The sequence below is a fragment of the Manacus candei genome, unplaced genomic scaffold, assembly GCF_025592945.1.
Source record: "Manacus candei isolate 608988 ecotype Guabito, Panama unplaced genomic scaffold, ASM2559294v1 h1tg000028l, whole genome shotgun sequence".
Classification (NCBI taxonomy): Eukaryota; Metazoa; Chordata; class Aves; order Passeriformes; family Pipridae; genus Manacus; species Manacus candei.
In genome coordinates this window covers 23,890,833-23,913,414 of record NW_026138076.1, presented here as the reverse complement: position 1 = coordinate 23,913,414, position 22,582 = coordinate 23,890,833, and the positions used below count along the sequence as shown (strand labels likewise).

At 35.2% G+C, this 22,582-nt stretch overlaps 1 protein-coding gene across 2 annotated transcripts in view; it reads right to left on the bottom strand.

Moving 5' to 3' along the window:
• The window catches only part of FSTL5 (follistatin like 5), a 289,424-nt gene that overhangs the window by 182,232 nt on the left and 84,610 nt on the right, over positions 1–22,582 (bottom strand). The gene's annotated exons all lie outside the window — the stretch shown is intronic.

Genomic DNA, 22,582 nt, shown 5'->3' with positions numbered 1-22,582 from the left:
CATTCATATCAAAGCACATTTGGGACCGCATTTTGCTCTTTGTTACACCATTTCAAACCAGTATTAAGCTCTCCAAATTAATGTAGATGATGTTTACAAAAGCCTTCAGACACACGAAGCAACAGGAAATGAAGCGTGGCTTTAAAAACTAAACCAGTGGGGAATATTTCTTACAATTGAGACATTCACATGAAAAAAAATTAAAAACCTGAAACTTTCTTTAGACAAATTATTCCTTCTCAGATACTACATCTCCAGGAAGATTCTTCAGCTGTGAGAATTGAGAGTATTATTAAAATTTACCTATTTATCTCTTCAACTGAATTTCCACAGCTTAAAACAGTAACTGGAATAAGGACTAGGGCTTGATCCTCTCACATAAGTGCTCCAACTAGTAACCTAGAGACTATTTTCCAGCCATTGACTGGTACACTAACGTTGTAAGACTCTTTCAACAAGAATAGACCAACCCTCAAAATTAATTACTGTTGTTGTGAGCTATGATTCTTGAATTAGTCTCCACCCCTAATGAAGCTGAAGGGGCATCTGATTCATGTTTCCCATATTACCACACAAGTAATGAAAGAGGGACACCAACACTCCCCTTTCAATAAGCTTTACAATTGCTTTAACAGAGCTCTGAATACACCTAGGAAAATGAGTCCCTACAGGTGAAATACATTGAAAAACAAAATTCTGACTCTATGCCAGACAGATTCCAAGTGACTTAACTCATTTGTGACAGTCACATACTTAGTCAGCAACAAGCTCTTGAGTCCTTGTCTGAAACGCATACTTGTTTCTGGCATTAAATGTTAAACTAAGATTCCAGAGGGACAATTAAATAAAACAAAAAACCAAAGATTTCATTTAGTCCTACTCTCTAAGGGACTGGGGTGGAGTTGGTTAGGATTGAAGGAAATATTTGGTTACACTTTATTTCAGACAAATTTGCTATAGGAATAGTATTTCAGCAGCTTGAAAATCCCAGACTTACATATAGTGATACCATGAATTATCTGTCTCAATCAAATAACAGAATTTAAAATAAATTTTCTAAACAGTACATTTAAAAAACACAAGGAAGAGCTTTTCATATATGCTACAATTCAATTGAGGAATACCTTTTTTTTATAAAACGAAAGTATAAATGGGATTAGATGCAGAACAGGTCAGCTGGAAGCCCTGAGTCCTTAAATTCCTGATTACCAGAATTTGAGAAGACATACTTTGGGAGAATGACTTTATCCATTGCCTATTGCTTGATTTTTTTTCAGAAGTATCCACTACTGGCTGTCATCAAAAACAAGATATCAAACTGGGCACATGTATAATCTGACTTAATTACTCTTACTATATTATATGCAGTGAGAAGAATGATGCTCATATTTTCTCTACAGTAAGTTGGTGAGGTATGTGTCTCACTATAGCACCCACACATCGACCAGAATAGCTAACCATGGAACAATATTAAAAAAATAAAGATACATCTGAAAGTCTGTGCTTTCCCAGACTCAGCAATTATAGGTTTATGTTTCTCAGCACTGAAGATTCACTGCTACTTTAGATTATGTCCAGATTCAGAAAAAATTGATGATATTAAGCCAAATGAAAAAGAAAAAAGCTACACAGACATGAAAGTTAACTGTAAAAGAGCAAATTACAGATAAAAGTTTCTTAACAAAGTACATTTTTCATTGATGAATAATGTAAAACTAAATGGACAAAGCAATAAGCAAGGGAAATGAAAAAGAAATTATCATAAAGGAAAAAAAAAGACAGCCAAGGAGACTAATTTCGTAAGTGCATATAGGAATAAAACCAATCTCTCCCCTCCCTCAATATGCAGTTCTACTTTGAAAAATAGTATACTAATATTTAATGCCCAAATAGAAGGGAAGGGGAGTTATAGATGACAACAATTGAGTAAGTGGCTTGGAATTTCAAGAAACATGGTTATGAATGCCTGTGTGAGAGAGCATTAAAATGTGATTAAAAGAACTGAAGTTTACAGTTGCTATCCTTAAATTTCTGTGTAAAATTATAAGCTACTTAATACCTTTTACAACTGGATAACTACACAAGTATATGCTAGGAAAGTATCAGAAGCATAGGTCATATGGCAGCTGTGAAAGGGATGGTTTTGTTCAGGATGAAATATTAAATATATGAGCCAAAGTAAGTCCTGATTATTTCTATATTTTCTAGCTATTGGCTATGCACAATTTAAAACTTGAAGTTGTTGAAGGAAAACAACATTTTATTTTTTGTTATCTTTTAATCTGAGGACAGATACTCATAAAATAACTTTAAATAAGATCAAAAAGATTAGTTTCTAGCAAAATATACTCTTGATAACTCCCAAGAGGTTTTTCTGTTGTTTCAATATTTAAAATAAAATTAACTAATAAATTCAATGTCAATGAGCATTTTAATGATCATAAGTCAAGAGTGAAACAAGATTCCATTGTGCCAAATCTAAAGTTCTCTGTTCCAAAGAATTTACTACTTCAGTACGTTCAACATGTACCTACAATGTTGCTAGAAATAACAGGTTGTAATGAAGTTTATGTACACTCAGTGTTCCTGTTAGTTAATGTTTTCTGATGAAAACTCTAGTCAAAATGAACTGGAAAAAATCCAAGCCATACACAAGTTAATCAGAGGGTAACTTTCTTGTACATATGACAAGGCCATGACACCAAAGTATTGCTTTACTTGGAAGAGATTTCTAAGCCAGTATCAATTAAAAAGTTAGCAAATAATATTTTTCTACACTCTCACCCAAATCCTTCCCCCCAAAACCATAGTCTCTGCCCTGAAAAAGCCCAAGAATTTCTAAGTTTAACAGTGGAGATTGTATTTAAGTTATAAAAATCTAATTTAAACTCCTATAAAATGATGATGTAAGGTAAGGACATAGAATACATTAAGTATTTCTTATAAAGTGATGCCAATTGACATTGAAACAAATGATGTGATACATGGTATTACTTTTGCCTCCTTATGACTCCTTTCCTCCCTCTGTGATGAAATTTACCAGCCATAACAAAGCCAATGAAGAAACGCTCTGCAACTTCAGCTGAGTCAGCTTTTCATGACTTCAACTGCAGGCCAGGAGACAGAGTGAACAGTCTATTAAATCTCACTGCAGTGACAGGTCCATTACGGGAGAGATTCAGACACATTTTGGGGAACCCAAAAATCACACAATAATATTTACATATCTGAAACAGCATCTTCTACCTTCTAAAGCTGCAAAAGTCAGAGGGTATTTTGAACAAGGAACTTACATGCTGCCTTTCAAGGGAGGTGATTGTTCCACTCTGCTCTGCAATGCTGCAGCCTCTCCTTGAATACTGGGTGCAGTTTTGGGCTCCACAATACAAGAAAGATATTAAGCTATTGGAGAGTGTCCAAAGAAGGGCAATGAAGATGGTGAAGGGCCTTGAGGGGAAGCCGTATGAGAAGCAGCTGAGGTCACTTGGTCTGTTCAGCCTGGAGGAGACTGAGGGGAGACCTCATTGCAGTCTACAACTTCCTCATGAGAAGAGGAGGGGCAGACACTGATCTCTTCTCTGTATCGACCAGTGGCAGAACACAAGGGAATGACCTGAAGTTGCGTCAGGGAAGGTTTAGGTTGAATATCAGAAAAAGGTTCTTCACTCAACAGATTCTGTGATTGTGTGTTTAGGACCAGGTTGGATAGGGCCCTGAGAAACCTGGCCTAGTGAATGGCACCCCTGCCTGTGGCAGAGAGGTTGGAACTAGATGATCTTAAGGTCCCTTCCAATCCAAATATTCTATAATTCTGTATTGCTCTGAGTAGTGGCAAAGGTACCTCCTTGTTTGTTTTCTATTCTATATAAATTCCAGCAGGAACTAAATAACAAAATAGATCTCCGTGCAAATCTTCTATCTCTGGACTTCAGGGCATTCAGCTCAGATTAAAACTTTGCAGACTATTTTGTGCCAAACTTGACTTCCACTGAGCATGTAACAGTGCAAGTTAACCAACGGGTTCAGCCAAAATTGAGTAAAATTTTGAAAAGTACATGAAACAGTGTATTAGGTACACAAAATTCAAAGCTTCTCTCTAAACCATAAAAATGACAGATAACACTTGTAACTGTGTCTGAAACAGTGAGCCAGGCTGTGTTGTTAAGCAGAAACACAGAATTAAATCTTCCTGTGCAATTATTCCTACTGATATCTGTAAACACATTTTATAATCATTCTTCATCACATTATCACAAAATCTGTGCACAGAGGACTTTAGGTTCATTAAGTCTCCATGATGAAAAAGTATATTCCGTATGGAAACATCATGTGTAATATTCTTCAGGTCATAAAATGCTAAACAAGCAAAATCTAAGCATTTGATCACCAATTCAAGTCAAATAGTACCTTACCTTTAAATTTATAAAACAAAACTTCAGCCAACTCGTTATGGATATTTGCAGCTCATAAACAACTTAGAAATAATGAGAATCATTAACCCAAACTCCAAAAGTTAACTCAGTTTCACCTTGCATAATGTACATGAAATATGAAAGAGATGTTGGTAAAATATACTTTGCATATATTGTACTTATTAGTCAAATATCTGTCTACTTCCTGAGACACAAGTCTAAAATATTTTTCAATGTATAAAATTATAATACTTACAAAGAAGGTAAGCCTAGTATTTTTTAGATTTGAGCAATACTAGTTTCCATATAAAAATTATTCGACAAAATAATTAAGCCTAAGTGTGACCATACCTACTTCTCACTTGTCTAAATTACAATGAAAAGCATAAAAAGAACATCACATTGCATTTTCAAGGTCCATTTTGTCATCCAGCATTAAATTCAAATCAGCACTGCCCAACAGCAGACTATGCTTTCAGAAATTATTGATGATAAATGCAGTAGGAACTCAAGGGAGCTTTATCTAATTAATTTATTGGAAGAATCACTAGCACAAAAAATACAAATTCAGCTAAAGGATTATGGTAGTGTAGAGAATGGCTAGCTGTTCAATTAAAGATCTCATGTAGTTTTCCTGCAATTGCTTTTCCTCTTGGATCTTATATTCATTGATCTGCCAAGGGACATCTTAGATAACCTCCATGACTATTGCTCTCAACTATTTAGTCAAAATAGCATTGCTCCTTCTTGTTGAAAGATGGCATAAAGGATTCAGAGCTCAGAAATAGATCTTCTAAATATCTCTTTTAAATACAGAACAACTCTGCATATCAATCACAAGATGTACTCTAAAACAACATTTGTCTTAAGATTCCAAAATCCCTTTCCATGCTCAAGGCTTAGATGCTATTTGCATTCATAAAATGAACTGTGTTGCAGGTTGCAATCAGCAAATCCAAAATTATTTTCTTTATGACTTCTTACTTTCCCATTTTTTCTAGGTTTAAATTGCATGCTTTTATTTTTTTTCTCCTGATATTGATTTACAGAGATACATTATTTTACAACTACTTGCATTAGAATTGCCTGAGTCACAGGTTCATCTATTCCTCCTGATAGAGCTCTGATTATATTTCTTAAGGAATTTTTCCACTCATCCATCACTGATAGTCATTCTCAGACTTTATTTTCAGTCTCTCTTTTCCCCCTGCTGGACATTGTACTCAGCATGACCAGAGAGGTATTAATCTTTTCTTCTTAGCACATACAAGTACTCTACTCTGCTGAGTACCTGTCTTATCAAAAAATGTTCTTCATTCAGGTTTCTTTTTTTTTTTTAATGTCTACTGACTTACTATTGTAAATCCAAAATCATCTACTAGTTTACCATTAGAATTCCATATCGTGCACATCAAAACTGATTTATTGGACACACTGGTTCAGATCATTTCAGATACTTAATTTGACTTATTAGCTTGCATTTAAATGTGAGTTTTGTGAGTTCCACTCTGGAAAACCCCATGAGGGTAAAAACAGAGACATTTGATGGTCTTTTGTTCATTTTTTGGATGCAGTTGGTAGCATCTATCTGGTCAAGCAGCTACAGGAAGACTATCCTCAGCAGTGGATTTTGTAGAGTATAAATAAAGTGTGCTTCACAGAAAGAGAGAAGAGAAGCAGACCTGCTAAGTGACACAGGTGCATTATGCCTGTCTGCAATAAGAAGTGTCCAAGGTCATGCTGGATGGAGCTTTGAGTAACCTGGCCTAGTGGGTGGCACCCCTGCCCGTGGTAGAAGGGTTGAAACTATATGACCTTTAAGGTCAGTTCTAACCCAAACCATTCTATTATTCTATGAAAAAAAGCAATACAGAGAGGAAGAGAGAGGGCGTGTGAATATACACACACACGCTGGTGTAACTCTCCCCCAACAACTTTGTCTTTAGTTGGCTATGCCACATGACTCTTCCACTAATTACTACTAATATAACTACACCAGATAAGTACAGTTTCCATTATTCTCTATATTAACAAATAACGTAGAACAGAAACATAACAATTATGTTACTTCAGGCAGGATGTTACTTCATGCAGACCATGGAACACAGCTCATATTCCCAGTGAAGAAAATAGAATTTAAAGAAGAGTTATGCCCTCATAAAAATTGCATAAATTATTATGCACTGGCAAATGCAAATGATTTTGTTTCCATGACACAGCAGCAATTTTCTACAGAGCTTACATCTTGCCTGACCCTTGGTACACAATGTCCAGCTCCATCCTAGACATTCACAAACTGATGATGTGACAAAGTTAACACAGTCATTTAAACTGGTCAATGTTCTTAGTTGTCTAACGCTGTTTGGAGTTGCGCAAGTATGTACTGAAGTCAGCTTAAAGAGCCGCTCACATGGCTTTTGTATTAGACCTTAGATCAAAAATGCTACACAGTCCTGTCCTTGTTGTAAGCAGTGCTGCACATATATCCACATTATATCTATAGACAAACTTTCACATACTAGATAATTTACCAGGAATCTATTTTTTTCTTTAATGTAAACTCAATTAAAATGAAAACATTTTTGGATTTGCAACCACAAGCAAATTATTGTGCATTCCCAAAGTATAATAAGGCAGCAAAAGGCTTACAGATATGAATAAAAATTTTATGAATTATCCCATAAAAACCATGTCTGGAAGACTGTGCAAAGGCATTGTTTTCAAATTGTGAATTAAGGAAATAATTGTATATTTATTAGACTGGTCGAATTGCTATGACTCTCATAACAGCATGAGATGTATTTGAGAGTTGATACTGGATGTCAGTGGAAGAAATTGAAAACAGTTCAACTGATAAGTTTCTACCTTTAAGAGGTTTCTTTGCTATTAAGAAAATGGTGCTATTGCCTGCAAATGCAGTTAAAATGCTATTAAATGCCTGTACTTTGAAATACATCCAAAAACTATTCATGTCTCTTCCTGCATCTTATTAGTAGTCACGAAAATTCAGATGACCAAAACATTTAAAAATGCTGTCCAGAGTAGACCAATTTTTATTGTGAGCAGAGACGATTATCAGGTAATAAAGGAACTTTTTTCCGTAGGCAAGTCTGAAACAGTAATTTAGTGTTCATACTGATGAAAATACTCCCTGCAGAGATTCAAAACAGAGATGAAAACTCAGTCTCAGCAGCACAAGGAAAAACTATCAAGGCTCCTTTAAATAAATCCTTCCTTTGGAAGGTTATTTTTAAAACAAATGGGTATCTACTAAAAGGAAGTGGTATAACATAGCAACCTCTGGACACCGAGACTGCATAAAAAAGTGGAAAGAGCAGAGGCAGAAGGAATCAGACAATTTTCATTTTCCCCTTAAGGACCTCAAGAACTTCTGAGACTTACAATGTTCTTTCCCTCTTTAACTTCTTGAAACATTTCATTTCTACTCCACCCAAGATATTTTCCCCCACCCTTTTTTTTTTTTTAATTAAGCTAAAATTCAGTAGTTTGGGGTTTGGGGGAAGGTGTTTTGGGGGGCCTTGGGGCTGTTTTTTTCTTGTTTATTTCAAATGTCTTTGAAGTTCCCTATACTAACATGTTGTTTGTACCTCTCATCTCCCTGGCACGTCCAGAGGACTGTGATAACACACATCCATTGAACATTGGCTAATTACTATCACTTTCTTCTGGTTACATAGTTGTCACTCTGGATTTAAAAAAAAAATATGCATAATTAGTGATGGTAAATCTCCCTTCTGTGAAGACACAATTTCACAGCCAATATGTTTTGTAAACATATTAATATGTATAAACACATAAATTTAGTATTATTTATTGGTTTGCATGTACAAATATATATACAAACAAGAACCTATGTGGATTAACTTACCTTAAAATCTGAGAGTTTTCTTCAGTGGCTATATACACTGGCACAAAGAAGCTAGCTAGATAACCTGGGCTTCATCAACTACTGCATTACAAACAGTGATACAGAATAAAACCTTGAAATTTGCACAGCAAAATGAGTTCATTGTGTCCAGTTTTTGACTGGGATTGAGTTTATTATATGCACACCTTCCTGAGGTGTTAAGCTGCCTGCAGGTTAGACCACAACAGTTAAAATCTCAGGGTATTACAATTCTTTCTGCAGCCACAGAGACTCTGATGGAGATGAGAAAGAAATATTCAATCTTAGAAAAAACATTGACCAAGGATACTTCGAGGAAGACCAAGTAGAGTTTGAATACTAAATAAAAGAACACTGAGGTGACAGCAATTTGTCTCAACTGTCACACTTGTCATGTAAGAAAGGGGAAAAAAACTTGCTGATGCAGTTTTCAAAAATGCAAAACAAAGCAGAACAACAAAATATCAAGACTCAGTGAATATGTCTGCTGTATTTTACTCCCTAAAATATAAAGGAAGATGGAGGTTTCACATAATAGATGTGCATCCTCTGCAGGAGAGAAAGTAAATCCTTCCAAGTCATTCATTCAGAAAAATTCTTCAACTTAGGAGTGTCTCACAGGGAACAAAATGCACAAAATATACCAGTAGACTTGGTTTGTTTCTGGACTGAGATATATAAAGACTGTCAACAGGAAATGGGATTCCTCAGGACATCTCTGTCCCTGTATTCTGTTTCATCACAAACTAGTATTAGGTCTACCTGAACCTTAAAAGACCTACACACTCTGCTGAACATCACTATTCCTCAATTACAAATAAGCATATGAATTTAAAGGGAAGAACAGAACTCACTTCTCTGACAACTGTAATAGAGTCTGCATTTCAGAGGCTTGAGCCATCATTCCTAGAGTAATAATTTAGGAGTATTTAAAGTGTACACACATTAAAAATTTAATGTTAGGAATGTGCTAATCTGAACTTTAAAACACAGTGATTTGTTGAAACAAGCAGACCAAATTGTGCATAGTGTTATCTCAGCATTCAGAAGTACTTTTGAGAGCATAACTCATTCTGAAAATTCTAATAATCTATGAAATACATTTTGTTAAGTTAACAGAACCTTCCTACATTCCTGAAGTTAGGAAAGCAATACGTGAGAAATGCAGAAAAAATATTATTAGATAATTGTTCAGCCTTTTATTTGCACACAGATAATTTTCCATTTTTCCAACAGCTCAGATCAAAAGAGAAACTACTGCTCCATGGGTTTTCCATGGCTCCTATGAAGATAATTAAAAAAAACCCCAAAACAAAAAACACACACAATGAAGGAGCAGCTGCCCATTTTCAGCCCTCAGAGATCATCATTACCTAGCTCAATTTTGTATATCAAGGAAAAGATTAAAGAGGTAAGAACAATCATAGCCTGTGAATATTTGTGCTACTGTAAGACTCCTGTTTCTAGGATGCTTTTTAATCTATTAATCTGGTACTCAGATAAACCACCCTTAAATTTATATTGGTGGTTCGTTCCAGGCTACTTTTTATCATGACTGAGTACCGCTGATCTCTCAAGTCTGAGAGAAAGGAGAGAACAAGGCCAACCAATTCACAGACTGGAGCTGCCAACAATTTTATGCCAAGGAAAATAGTGAAATGCCTGTAGGAACAGATTTTTACAGTTTATTTTGACAGGAATTCCAGCATGATTGCTTCTTTGCTTTGTACGGTGTTCTTTTGTTGTGGTTTTTTTTTTTTTGGTTGGTTGATTTTGACTTTTTTATTTAAGGACTATGACTCTACTCTTTTTTCCATTTTAGTATCTCAGAATCTCATTTAGACTGATGTCATTTCTGGGGAGTTATTAGGCTTTATTTTACATGTTGTGTCAATTGATCATCCTGGCCTTGTAGTATTGCATCTACTCAGCTCTAGACAAAGAGAAGTTAATCTGTCTGTTTCCTGTCACTATTACAATTTAAAAAAAAAACAAAACTGTTTTAAAATATTTTTTTTGTGACAGCAGAAAGAATTTTCCAAAAACATTCCTCTTAATTTTTATTTACACAAATAATTTCTGTAAAATTTGCATTTAACTTCTTGTAAAGTGAATCTCCTCTTCCTTACCAGTCCAATAAGCAAATAAAAAGGGTTACAAATTAAAATTACTCACTTTCTCTTACAAGAAACAGAGAATTAAGATTCTTTATTCTTTGATTTATTCTCTGGGTTTTAGAAATAATAATACTCCATTCAGTCTTCTGCACTGAAAACCCAAGTCCTTAAATTATGCCATATAAAAGAGCATTTAAATACTGCAAATACTGAACCGTTCATCAGGTGAACTCTTCATGAATTTTTTGGGTTATCATTATCATTTCAGTCTCATTCCTTTTCTCAAAATAGCACTGTCTGAAGTTTAACAAAAACAAGCACAAAATAGATATCTATCTGTGCCACCATTCACTTTTCATTTAAAAAATTCCTTTAATTTCAAGCAAGGTCCAGAATGCTTGGTAAAAAATTGGTATACAACTCAAGAAAATTGTTCATGTAGACTGAAAATATATCTACAATGCATCCTAGCATCCCAATGCTTTGATCATCTAAATAACAGCATTGTTCAGGAAAACAGCCCTTTTTAGTCTATGTACCCAGGCTTTCATATTCCAGAAGCAAGTATGCAAAGTGGACACCATAGACTGGTCCAATCTACAGATCATTCATAGCATGAAAGAAATGTAAAGATGCACATCTAAGCCCCATGAGGCTTGAAAGTGTCTTCGTGGCCACCATCACCACTGCTATTTGCAAGTAGAGTAAAAAAACTAACAAAATGAACTTTTTTTTTAACACTATTTTTGGGGTTGCGGTGGAAAGTTTTTTAACTCATCTCAAAGTAATATATGGACGTACATGTTGGTGTTACACAAAGAATATCAAGACAACTCTAATGACTATACATATTGTGCCTAGACACATGTCCATTTATCTATGAACTAAAAAAATTAATAAAGGTTGCAAGCTGTTATAACTAGCTATTTCAGTTGAATTCCTGAGTCTCCCATGTTAACTCAGGACTTAACAGTAATATCTATCACTGGCAGACTTCCTGCTGCCTAGGAACAGGACTATACTATATTGTAAGTTCACAGAGATCAAAGGATTAATCAAAGGAAATGCCTCTATTTTATTTCAAAAGTTATTTCTTAGTCTAATATAAACAGAATTAAGACCAAAAAAATCCTCAAAAAACCAACCAAACAAAAAACCCCAAACCACTACAACAAGCACATGAAATGTCATAAGAATTCCTTCTGATGTCTCTCTTTGTTTGCTTTTCAACTACCTATTCTCTACAAATACTGTCCATAAACAAAGCAAGTCTAACTTTATTTTTTAAAAATATCAACATTCTTGGCATATTTTTAAACTTTTTAACACTTTAATGGAGTCATACAAGAAAACCTTAAAAAAATTAGTAAACTGTGAGGCAAACTTCCAAAACGTATAGAGTAGGTAAACCACATCCAACCTAAGTGAGGAACTGACACCAGCTGTTATATTTACCCAACAAACAACCTGTCAGAGACAGACAATTTAACAAAATGCTGCACCATTTCACTATGCCCATGTCTAGAACAGTGGAGTTGGGAGTTCATGATTTCTGGGTCTGGATTTACAATTCAGGCAAACCCTAAAACCATTTCAGAAGAGCATTCAAATTTACTATCTTGTGTCCTTTTCTCTAATCCTCATTTTCTGTGGAATATATTAAGCAAGTAAGGCAGAAATCAGAACATGCATCATTAGGGATGATGATCCTAGGGCAAACCAATAGGAAAAACCCCAGCTCAGCATACAGGTATTCTATTATACATTAATTTAGGAGCCTTATTGTCAGCTCTCTGTTGCTACTTGTTGTCAATGAGTTACTTTCCATGTGAAAAAACATTTTAAAGATTGAGTATACATTTTTGTTTTGATGTTAGACACATCCAGCATCTCTGTAAACCATCCAGGGATCCTAATGTGTCACTGGAACAGCTATGCAGCAGGATACCAGATAGCTTTATGAAAAGCCTAGGCTACAGATTCTTTTTGAATCTTAGGGCCCAAACTACGAGGCCTGTGAAAGAGTATTTAAAATCATCAGAGTGGTTCCCCTTACTGCTGTTCTTTACCTTCCATTTGAGTACTAAAATTGGGCAGCTCAAGACTTAGACTTGGCCTGAGATCTGTGATCTGAAAACAGACTTCACAACATTGACCTGATTGCATTTTGTAAAAGAACAACAGACATCACATTATTGGTAAAACCAGTGTGTTTTTAATAGTTTTGCTTTTTTGGGGGGTTTTGTTTTGTTGGTTTTTGAGTTTTGGTGGGTTTTTTTTCTGTTTGGTTGGTTGGTTTGAAATAAATAAGCCTTAAAAAACCCCAAAACTTCTAACCCGGTATTTTCTCCTTTGGATTCCCTTTCACATCTTTCATGCTTGTAAATATAACAAATATTCTTCAACTGACTGGCTTCAATGAACCTAATCTTCATTAGACTCAGTAGGAAGATCCTGAATTAGATCCTGAGTTCACTCAAATGGTAGTGTCAGAGAAACATCCATACTACAGTCCTTGGTACTTCAGAGTTTTTTGTAAACAAAAGTCTGAAACACATGGTCTTTAGTTTCTTAAAAAAATACTTCAAGTACTGTTAAAATTAAAGAAAGCATTAGCATTCTATAGACAGTATGTGTCACTTATGTTCGCTCAAATATTTAATCTATATCAATGTCACGTACTCAGTATTATTAGGGACCTAAAACCTTTTACCAGTTTTTTTTCCTACAGGATTTATCACAAAAATATGTTTTCCCAACTATCATAGCTAAAATGTCTGCTTTAAAACTTCATCATACAGTAAAAAAAAGATAGATATATTCCCAGTGCGGTCATTCACCATCTGTTTAAGCAAATACACTTAAAGATGCTTCTACAATTGTGATAAAGCAACAGCAAATCTAAGAGCACACAGAGCTCATGTTCTAAAATGATGATTGTACAGCTATAGTTTGCATCATTAGAGACCAATAAAAATCTTTATGCTCCTTTTGAAAATCAAGGACCTTTATCAAAGAGAAGATGGAATAGGAAAATAACATAGAACTGATTCATTCAGGAGTTGTCTTAAATTTAGAAGCACTGATGAAACAACTTCTTGACCATAACTAGTATTTAACACTGCAAAGATAACTTTTCCTACTTTCAGATTTTTTTTTTCCAACATACAAAGCTTGCCATTCTACTAGATTCCAAGACTGTTTCTTTCTCCTTTTCCAGGTGGGATTAAGAATATAGAATTTACTTGTGCTCATGATTAACAACAGTTCTGCTATTCTCTGTGCATTTAGATTTTTATTTTTCTCATTATCCAAGTGATTACTAGGAGATGCTAATTCATAGCTTCCTGCTTCACATTGAAATATCCTGGCAAACAAAGGCTGAATAATAAATGAAAACTTACAATTTTATTAGTCAATAGCTCTTTTTCTATTCTGTACAACTAACATTATTGGTTTGATATCAAATCTGTATTAAAACACTGCTAATAGCAAAACTTCTATAGACTGCCTCTTTACCAGGAGTCTTAGTAAAAACCCTATAGAGAATGCAGCTAAGAATTCTACTGCTTTAAGGCCAACATCAGCAGTTTCCTTTGGTAAAAATACTTTTTCTTGTTGAGATTCAACAGACTTGGTCTCTAAATGGTGAAAAGAAAAAAAAAATCTCCACCATCTGTTCCCGCCCTGAGGGAAACAAACTTTCCTGGCAGTATATAGTTCAGGATTTAATTGCACCCAAAGCCAATACAAGTACATGCAAAAATATGAAACATCATTCTTAGTAAGTGGAAGTTTTGTATGATTTTACTTTAGCTTATTTCTTTGGGCTACAGCTTAATCTATTTTTGCTGCAATCTGTTTTCCTTTATTTGTATTGTTTGCTTTCAACAATTTTAAATGAAATATGTATTATCATTCCAGATAAAGAGAAGACTAAATGATCTAATTAGATTTCATCACCCAATTTATCAAATTTTATTTACTCTGTGCTTGAGTATCAGGAAAAGTACATTTGCTAAGGACCATGAGAGCAGGCTAGTTTCTTAATGAAAAGTATAAACTTCAAATAATATAAATTTTACACATTTCATAGAAATTAATTATAAATAGTCAGTAACAAAGCTCTGTCTTCAAAGACAGCAAAAGGGAGAAGTTCAGAGACAAACAAAGAGAGAACTAAATTACACGGAGGCAAAAATTAACTATTTTGATTTCCTGAGATTAGTCTTTTAAAATCAGTTTCAGCTGGAGGACCCTTTTGGCCATTCCATATAAATTTCAATATGAGCCATGTCTGTTTTATCTCAGAAAAAATCTGTCCCTGACAATATACTCCATTTTAATTGCAGTTTATGTCAAAAGGAGTATTCCATGGTATCAACAATTCCATAAAAAATAAAATGCTGTCATTGAATCACTTATTAAGGTCTCTGCCACACTTTATATTATTGTCTTTTGCTTGCAATGCTTTCTGTTAATATAGTAACAATATAAACACTGGTTACAGTGGTATAAATACTTTATTTTTTCAACTACAGTAATATACTTATTACACAAAAACTGCCAAGTCCTGGAAGTAAATAAATATATACACTACAGTGTTCATAAAAATTGTGCTATTTTATTTATTTACCTGTCTGTGACACAGTTAACAGAGTATACTGCCCAAGTCTTCGCCTGTAGAAACTGCTTGTAGCTAATTGTTTTCTGATAATTTCTAACTCTTGTTTGTGCCATGACTTTCAAAATTAAAAGCATAATAACCTGATAGCTACCATCACAAACGTGGTACTAGGAAGTTATCTTTGTACCACAATGCGTTCTAGTCACAAGATGAGACGAACCAAAAGGAAAAACTGAAAATCATCTAGGTAGTGATCTACTAAGATTTTGAATTTGGAAGTATCTGGCTCTTACATCTCCTTACTTATACTCTGCACTTTCTATTAGATTCCAAGAAAGCTGGAAAAAACCAATATTGACAGATATTGACAGAATTTACCTAAACTAGGCACTATCAACCGAGTAGATTAAGTTTCTTTGAACTATAGTCCATTTCTCAGATTCCACTAACGTGCTACAAGTTCAAAACAAGCAAATAACCCTGAAAAGGCAACACTAGTTTCCTAGTTTTAGTTTACCATAAACCCACAAATATTTCTATTATCCTATATTCAAAGAGACAGCAGGCCACAAGAGAAAGCTTCTAACTTACAGGTTTTATCTACTGTAGATTTACTTACCCCTTCCATTATTAGCTACTAGAGTAGCTAATTAAAAAATCATTTTTTCATGCCTACTTCTCTTCAGTGTTTGTAAAAGAAGCTACAGCTTTTTTCAAGTTGGTACACCATACACTAGCCAAGTTGAATTACAAATATCAAGCCAATGCCTTGTATATGCATCCAATTGCTAATGATTTTTAAAGGCCAACAATATGTTCCATCAGAAATATTTCCCACGAGACCTAATGATAATTCTGACATTATTAACTGAAACTTTTTAAGGTTTACATTAGACAGGCCAATGTGAATTAACACTTTGTGCTTACTCAAAACTGGAAAATTATGTATCTGCCTAAAGATTTCTTTTGTTTATTATAAATTTATGACAAAAGTTTGAATTTAGTTTTATTTACTGCATAATAATATTCACTATCCCATAGTACCGAATTTGATATTAAAAATTGAGGATACAGAGATTACTTGAACCATACTTGTACAATCTTTTAGCACGTTGCTGCTAGCAACGTGTTAACACTTATGACACTACTGAAAAAGCAGGAAGAGAGCAAACAATATCTCTCTTGTGACCAGGGCTGTCCTAGCTGCAGGTCCAAGTTACCAGGTTAGAAGCAAGTGCACTAGTAGGACTCTAATGCCACCTCTCCACTGATCATACTTTTGCCAGAACTCTACTTCTGATCTCTCCAATTCTTCCTCAACAGCACCGGAAACTACTGGCTGAATTTTAGCACTGTGTGCTACATTCTGCTTCTTCAAAACCAGGCTGAAGATGAATAAGTAAGAATGGTTTTTAGAGATGCTTATCCACAGAATGGTTGAGGTTGAAAGAGACCTTCAGAAATCATCTGGTGCTACAACATCAATATTGGAAGCATTAAAAGTTTTAAAATTTTCTACCATCTGTGATGTCCACAATCTATCTCTTTGTGTGGTGTCAAACAGCAGTGATGACCTTACAAGAAATTGTAAATTTCATTAAGTTTTGTACAGATATAATCTAGAGAACACCAATTCCTCATCACTATATGAATGCAGAATGCATGACAGGTTAGAGCTGATTAACACACTCCAGCATTGAAGGAACTGATATATAGAGATTGGGACTGCTTCAGACACTGAAAACAAGGGATGTCTTGGCAGTATATCTTTAGGTAGTCAAAAAACCCAAGCCTATATTCATAACATGTTTGAGGCTTGTCATTGCACCATCCTGCATTTTGGGAGTGTGAATTTAATGCAAAGGAGGAAAGAAAAAGTAGAGGTCCAAGCTCTAGTTGCAAACTGGTACAGTATCACCAAGAGCAATGATGCAGGGTCTGCTGAATGTTTAGTTTTTAAATTAAGCTTGTGATATGCGGGTTCTCACAAATGAACTTAACTCCACTCTAAAGATTTAGTAGCAGGTATTACATATGTAGGTCTTTCATGACAGTTAGTTTACACAATTCAAGATGATTGTGTGGAATTTAAGAGAGACAAATTGTGTCAAATCTTGCACAGACGATGGAGGAAAACCAGCCAGTTTTCCAAATCACATGAGTAATGCAGCTCAAGAAAATGAATCGTGGGGAGAGAAGACTACAGTAACAGTGCTAAAATTTAGCATGGCTTCAAAGCACATCAAAAAGGACCAGTTTTCCGTTGGTTAGAGAATCACTTTCCAACAAAGTGCTGAAGAAGCAGTACACCTGCCATTAACACTGAATTTCACTGCTCTGTGAATGTACAATTACTAATGTTAATAGTTAAAAACATATACTATCCCTACATGAATTCAGTATTTAAGATCAATTTCTTAAGTGTTGCACTAAGTGAACATGTGAGATCATGAGCTGAATTACTAATCTCAGTCAAATAATTCCTATGCTCTATTAAACTCCTTTTGAGATCAACCAGAATCCTTCTTACTTCTTAGTCTTCTGATAGGGCTCTGAAAGACTTTTGGTATTTCTTTTCACTATCTGGTTAATGTTTAGCATACAACTCGAGTGATAGCTGAAGCTTGACAGTTTATCAGCAGCAACCTTAAGGGTGTATGCTATCTGCAGGAATTCAAGCTTTCAGAAAGAGTGTCACAATGATGTTTTTGAGAATTTCAACAGAGAAACCAAATAATAGCCAAAGTAAAGAAGCAAATAAATCTTCAAAAATAAGATCTTTTGCAATGAAAATACTCCAGCACAATGTTACTCAATTTAACATGTCATAAATTTCTTTTGAAAGACTGGCTAATGATCAGCTTTAAATAATGACTGTTCAAGATTTACATTTAAGACAAGATGAGATATGTCCTGTAGTGAAACTAGCAACATGACAGAGACTTGCTTGCTTTTGAAGTATATGAACATCAAATGGGATTAAATAAATGTCAGTGCTTCTAAATTAGTGTGTCAATATTTCAGGACCCAGTCTAAGACCACACTCACCTAGGGCACAAATCACATATACACACAAAAAATTAAAAGCTTTGAACTAATCCTGTTGAAGCCGTGGTAGAGGCTACATCAGTATTCTAGACCTTTTCTGTGGGCTACTGTTGGGATTTAGTTCACTTCAATTCACTCCCCCCAGCCCTTTTTCAAAAGGAAAAGCCTACAGCCTTTTCCCTAGTATTTACATTCTGCTTCTGAAATCCTGTGTTGCTTTCACTCATGAGGTCTGCTATGTATCAAACACCAAAGCTTGTTTTGAATCTGTTGCCACTTACTTATTCAATCATTTTTATTTCTTTCACTGGAATACAAGGCAGCCTACTCATATCCACTCTTAGTATGCCCTGACGATTTTTTAAGATGCCTCCATATTCTCTTCAAGCCATTTGCTACTTTTGGTCATTCTTGCTAATGTCTTCTGAACTTTTTCCAGTCTGCCCATACTTGTTTTGAATTTTTCCACAGTCAGCACTTGTCCTCACTGCCCTGAATAGCTTAGTCTCAGGAGTAAACTTTCTTGCCTAAGCTTCTACTCTCTCCTTGGGAACAGCCTGAAAATCAAATGTTATAGCAGTCTTCTGAAATCTAGACATTTTAGTAATAGTAGTAAGAAATCTGAAGCTCACAGACTATTTAACAAATTCAAATATTCACCAAATGAAAAATGAGAGAAAAATAGAAAGTGAAGAATTTTAAATATTGTTAACATCATAAGAATGCTACAGAAGCTACTTATAAGTAAAAAGCTTACATATGAAGTAAACTTTATTCCAGAAATATTCTACAAAATTCATAATATATAGGAGTATTTGTTACATTCCTAAAGATTCCAAGCAAATTGCCATTTGTCATAATGATTGAGTACATCACTGAATAGAAATAAATATAGTGTAAACAGCTCAGCATGGAAAGAAAATACGAGATGAAGTTTGTCATGGGGAATTTTTTAGTCTCTCGTGTATATTTACTGGCCTGGGTTTAAGAAAATGAAGCAAAAGAAGTAAATAAAAAAATTAAAATATAACTGAAGCTTATTTGACATCCAGATTGTGACATTTACTACCCGGTACCTTGTCCCACACAAGAGTCCAACTGAACTTTATAGAAGCTGAAGAATGGTGTTTCCAGCCTTCTAAACTCCCCACAAAGCCATTAATTTCTCAGTGCCACTTCACATAGTAAAGACAGGGGTGGAGGCATCCTCCTGAATTACCATCCTCTGAGGCTCGTTAAAGCTACAGCTAGCAACAGCCAGGAAGGGGTCAGACAAATGCATCAAGCCCAGTGTGAGTCAGCAAACTAAACCTGCTCAGAAACACAAAGTGAGTGGCTTGGAAACATCCAGGACACAAGAAGAAGAAAGCATACAGAGGCCATCTAGCCCGTGCATGCTCTTATGTTCATGCCCTGGAGGAACTATCTATTCACCAAGCAAACAAAAGCAGTGCCAATCAGCATATCAGAATTCCCAGCTCATATGGTCAATATCAGAACTAATGAATAATCTAACCTTTGAACTTTGAATGCTGTCATTAATATTTCCTTTAGTTCCTCATTCATGTTTCTTCTTCTTCCCATCACTGAACTCGGCATCCTGGTAGTTGACCATGTCTTTTTTTCCTCATTGATATTCTTAGAAAGTTCCTTAGACCACAAAGCATTTTCTAAAGTTCTCTTACATTATTAAAATAATCCTAAATACTTAACATTTTTAGATAGTTAAGGCCTAAGAGCTCTTCTAAAAGCGACTGCAAAACTTTCATTGACTAACATGCAGTTACAGAACACTGGACTTTGTTGGTGGGAAATAGAAGACTCTACAGGTATACAAAATACTTCTCATCTAGATACATAGAAAGGGAATTAAAAGTAAATATCTTCTCTGCAGAATACATTTTGATTCTATATGAGAAGAAATTGAGACAGCTTTTTAAGTAACTCTCAGGGTCACAGTCAACGTCTAACCAAACCATTAGAAAAATCTTTGCATTTATTTCATCATGACATGCCAATGAGTAACTGATGGAAAAATTACAGTAGGAGTGGAGGAAAAGTAATTTCTAATTTAGTATGGCCATTATCTTGATCCATGTCAAAAATGTACAATTTGCATAAAAGTCTCAATCATCCAGGAAAAACAAAATGATACTTAAAACTTTCAACTTCAATTACCTTTTATGCCTGTGTTGCACACATTTTGGAAAAAATGGGTGATTTAATTTGGTGTGAAGAAATAAAGCTAGCAAGTGACAATGAAAAAAAAGGAAAAAAAAGGAGTTTAATGAATCTGGTGATAAATAATCTAAAATAAAAGGCAGGTAATGGACAAGAATTTGAAGTTTCAGCTTAAAAAAACCAGCATGTCAGCAGAGTACAGCTTTGAAACAGCTAACTTTTGCTACCTTAAAATACGTTTATCAAATGTTTCAGACATGGCTCCCTGTGAAGGATTTGATGTTTTTTGTTTGTGTTGTTCCACGCACAACTCAGCTAAGACATACATTTCTCAGTGATGCTAATGGAGTTTCAACATATAAGCCAAAGATCTCTCTCATTTAGGAAGTCAGTCCTTTAACTCCACTTATCATGTAAGTGTTTAAAAGAGCAATTTTCAAACCATTAAGTAGAACTCATGATTTTTGAGATCAACTATAAATCATTCAGTTACAAGACGTATTATTTAAATAATTATAGCTACCTAACTGCTATTGTAATGTTAATCAGGTATATAGAACATTTGCTTATAAAAGTTTATTCTTCACACACAGAATACTAAAGTGTTTTCTGTTAAGCTAACTCTTTTAAATAAGGTGCATTTCTCAGCTTCGCTGATCTTGAGCTCCATAGCCAATCTAAAACTAAAAATTTATGCAAGAAGAAATATTTTCCCCTGAAGGGGGAGGGGGGAGAAGAAGGAATCAACCCAGTAGGAAGATTTGAAACCCAAAAACCACAAAGCATGACCTTGCTAGAGATAAAATTTAGAACAGATAAAATATATTTAAAAAAATATTAAGTTCACAACGGTTTGATCTGAAAATCAATGATTAGCAATAAACTAGAAAGTAAAAATACTTAATTGCTGTCATAATATAGTCATTGTTGACAGTGACTACCTTATCATCTTGAAGGCATCCTTGTAGGAATCTCTTTCCCCTCACGCTCTGCCACAGTGCAGATTAGCCTCTATTGAAGAATTTTGTGAAAGCCTAAACAAGATGCTCAGAATAGTTTTTTTCTGAATGCAAGACCTTTTTTGTATTTCTCTGGCCTCAGAAGCAGCCCTTTGAAGTGAGATCATTTGTGCTAGAGGATGTCTGCTAAACTAATAAGGAAGACAGATGGCAGTGCTCTTCTGACACCATCAAGTGTCTCACCACCCTCACAATAAAAAATTTCTTCCAACTATCTAGCCTAGATTTCCCCTCTTTTAGTTTGTACCCATTGTTCCTTGACCTATCCCTACAGTTCCTGATGAAGAATGCCTCCCTGGCTTCTCTGTAGCCCTCCTTCACATACTGGAAGGTTGTTGTGAAGTCTCCATGCAACCTTCTGCAGGCTGAACACACAAACTTTCTCAGCCTGTCTTCATAGGGGAGGTGCTCCAGTCCTCTTATCAACCTCATGGTACTCCTCTGACTTGCTCCAACAGTTCCACATCCTTCCTATGTTGGGGACACAGGAATCGTAAGTCGTACTCTGAGTGGGGTCTCACCAGAGCAGAGTAGAGGGGCAGAATCACCTCCTTCAAGTTGCTGGCCATGCTTCTTTTGATGCAGCCCAGGATTCAACTGGCTTTCTGGGATTTGAGTACACACTGACAGCTCACGTTGAATTTTTCATCAGCCATTACACCCATGTCTTTCTACACAGGGTTCCCCCTCAATCACTCCTCCACCCAACCTGCAGGTGTACCTGGGATTGCCACGACCCAGGTGTAGGACCTCACACTTTGCTGTGTTGAACTTCATGAGGTTTGCATCAGCCCACCTCTCAAGCCCTTCCCTCCAGCATGTTTGTTGCACAACACCACTTGGTGTCATCAGCAAAGCTGCTGAGAGTGTACTTGATCCCACTGTCCACACTGTCCACGTTGCTGACAAAGATCAGATACTGCTCAACAGTACTGGCCCAGTAATGACCACTGCAGGGCACCACTCACCACTGGTCTCCACATGGACAGTGAGCTGTATTTGTGCATCGGAGCTTGGATTTGGTAAAAAAAAGCCCAATTCTTCATTTAAATGACAATTCCTCAATGATAAATGTAGTGAAAAATTCAACTTTTAAAATTTTTAAACTGGTTTCATTTGAACAACCTTATACTAGTATTTTAACCAGAATTTACAAGATTGTATTCAAGTGAAATATTGTAATTTAAATGAATGTTCCCTACAAAGGTGAATTTCATTTAACAGAAATATTTTAGTAGACTTCTTTCTGTGGTAATAGTAGTTATTAGTTG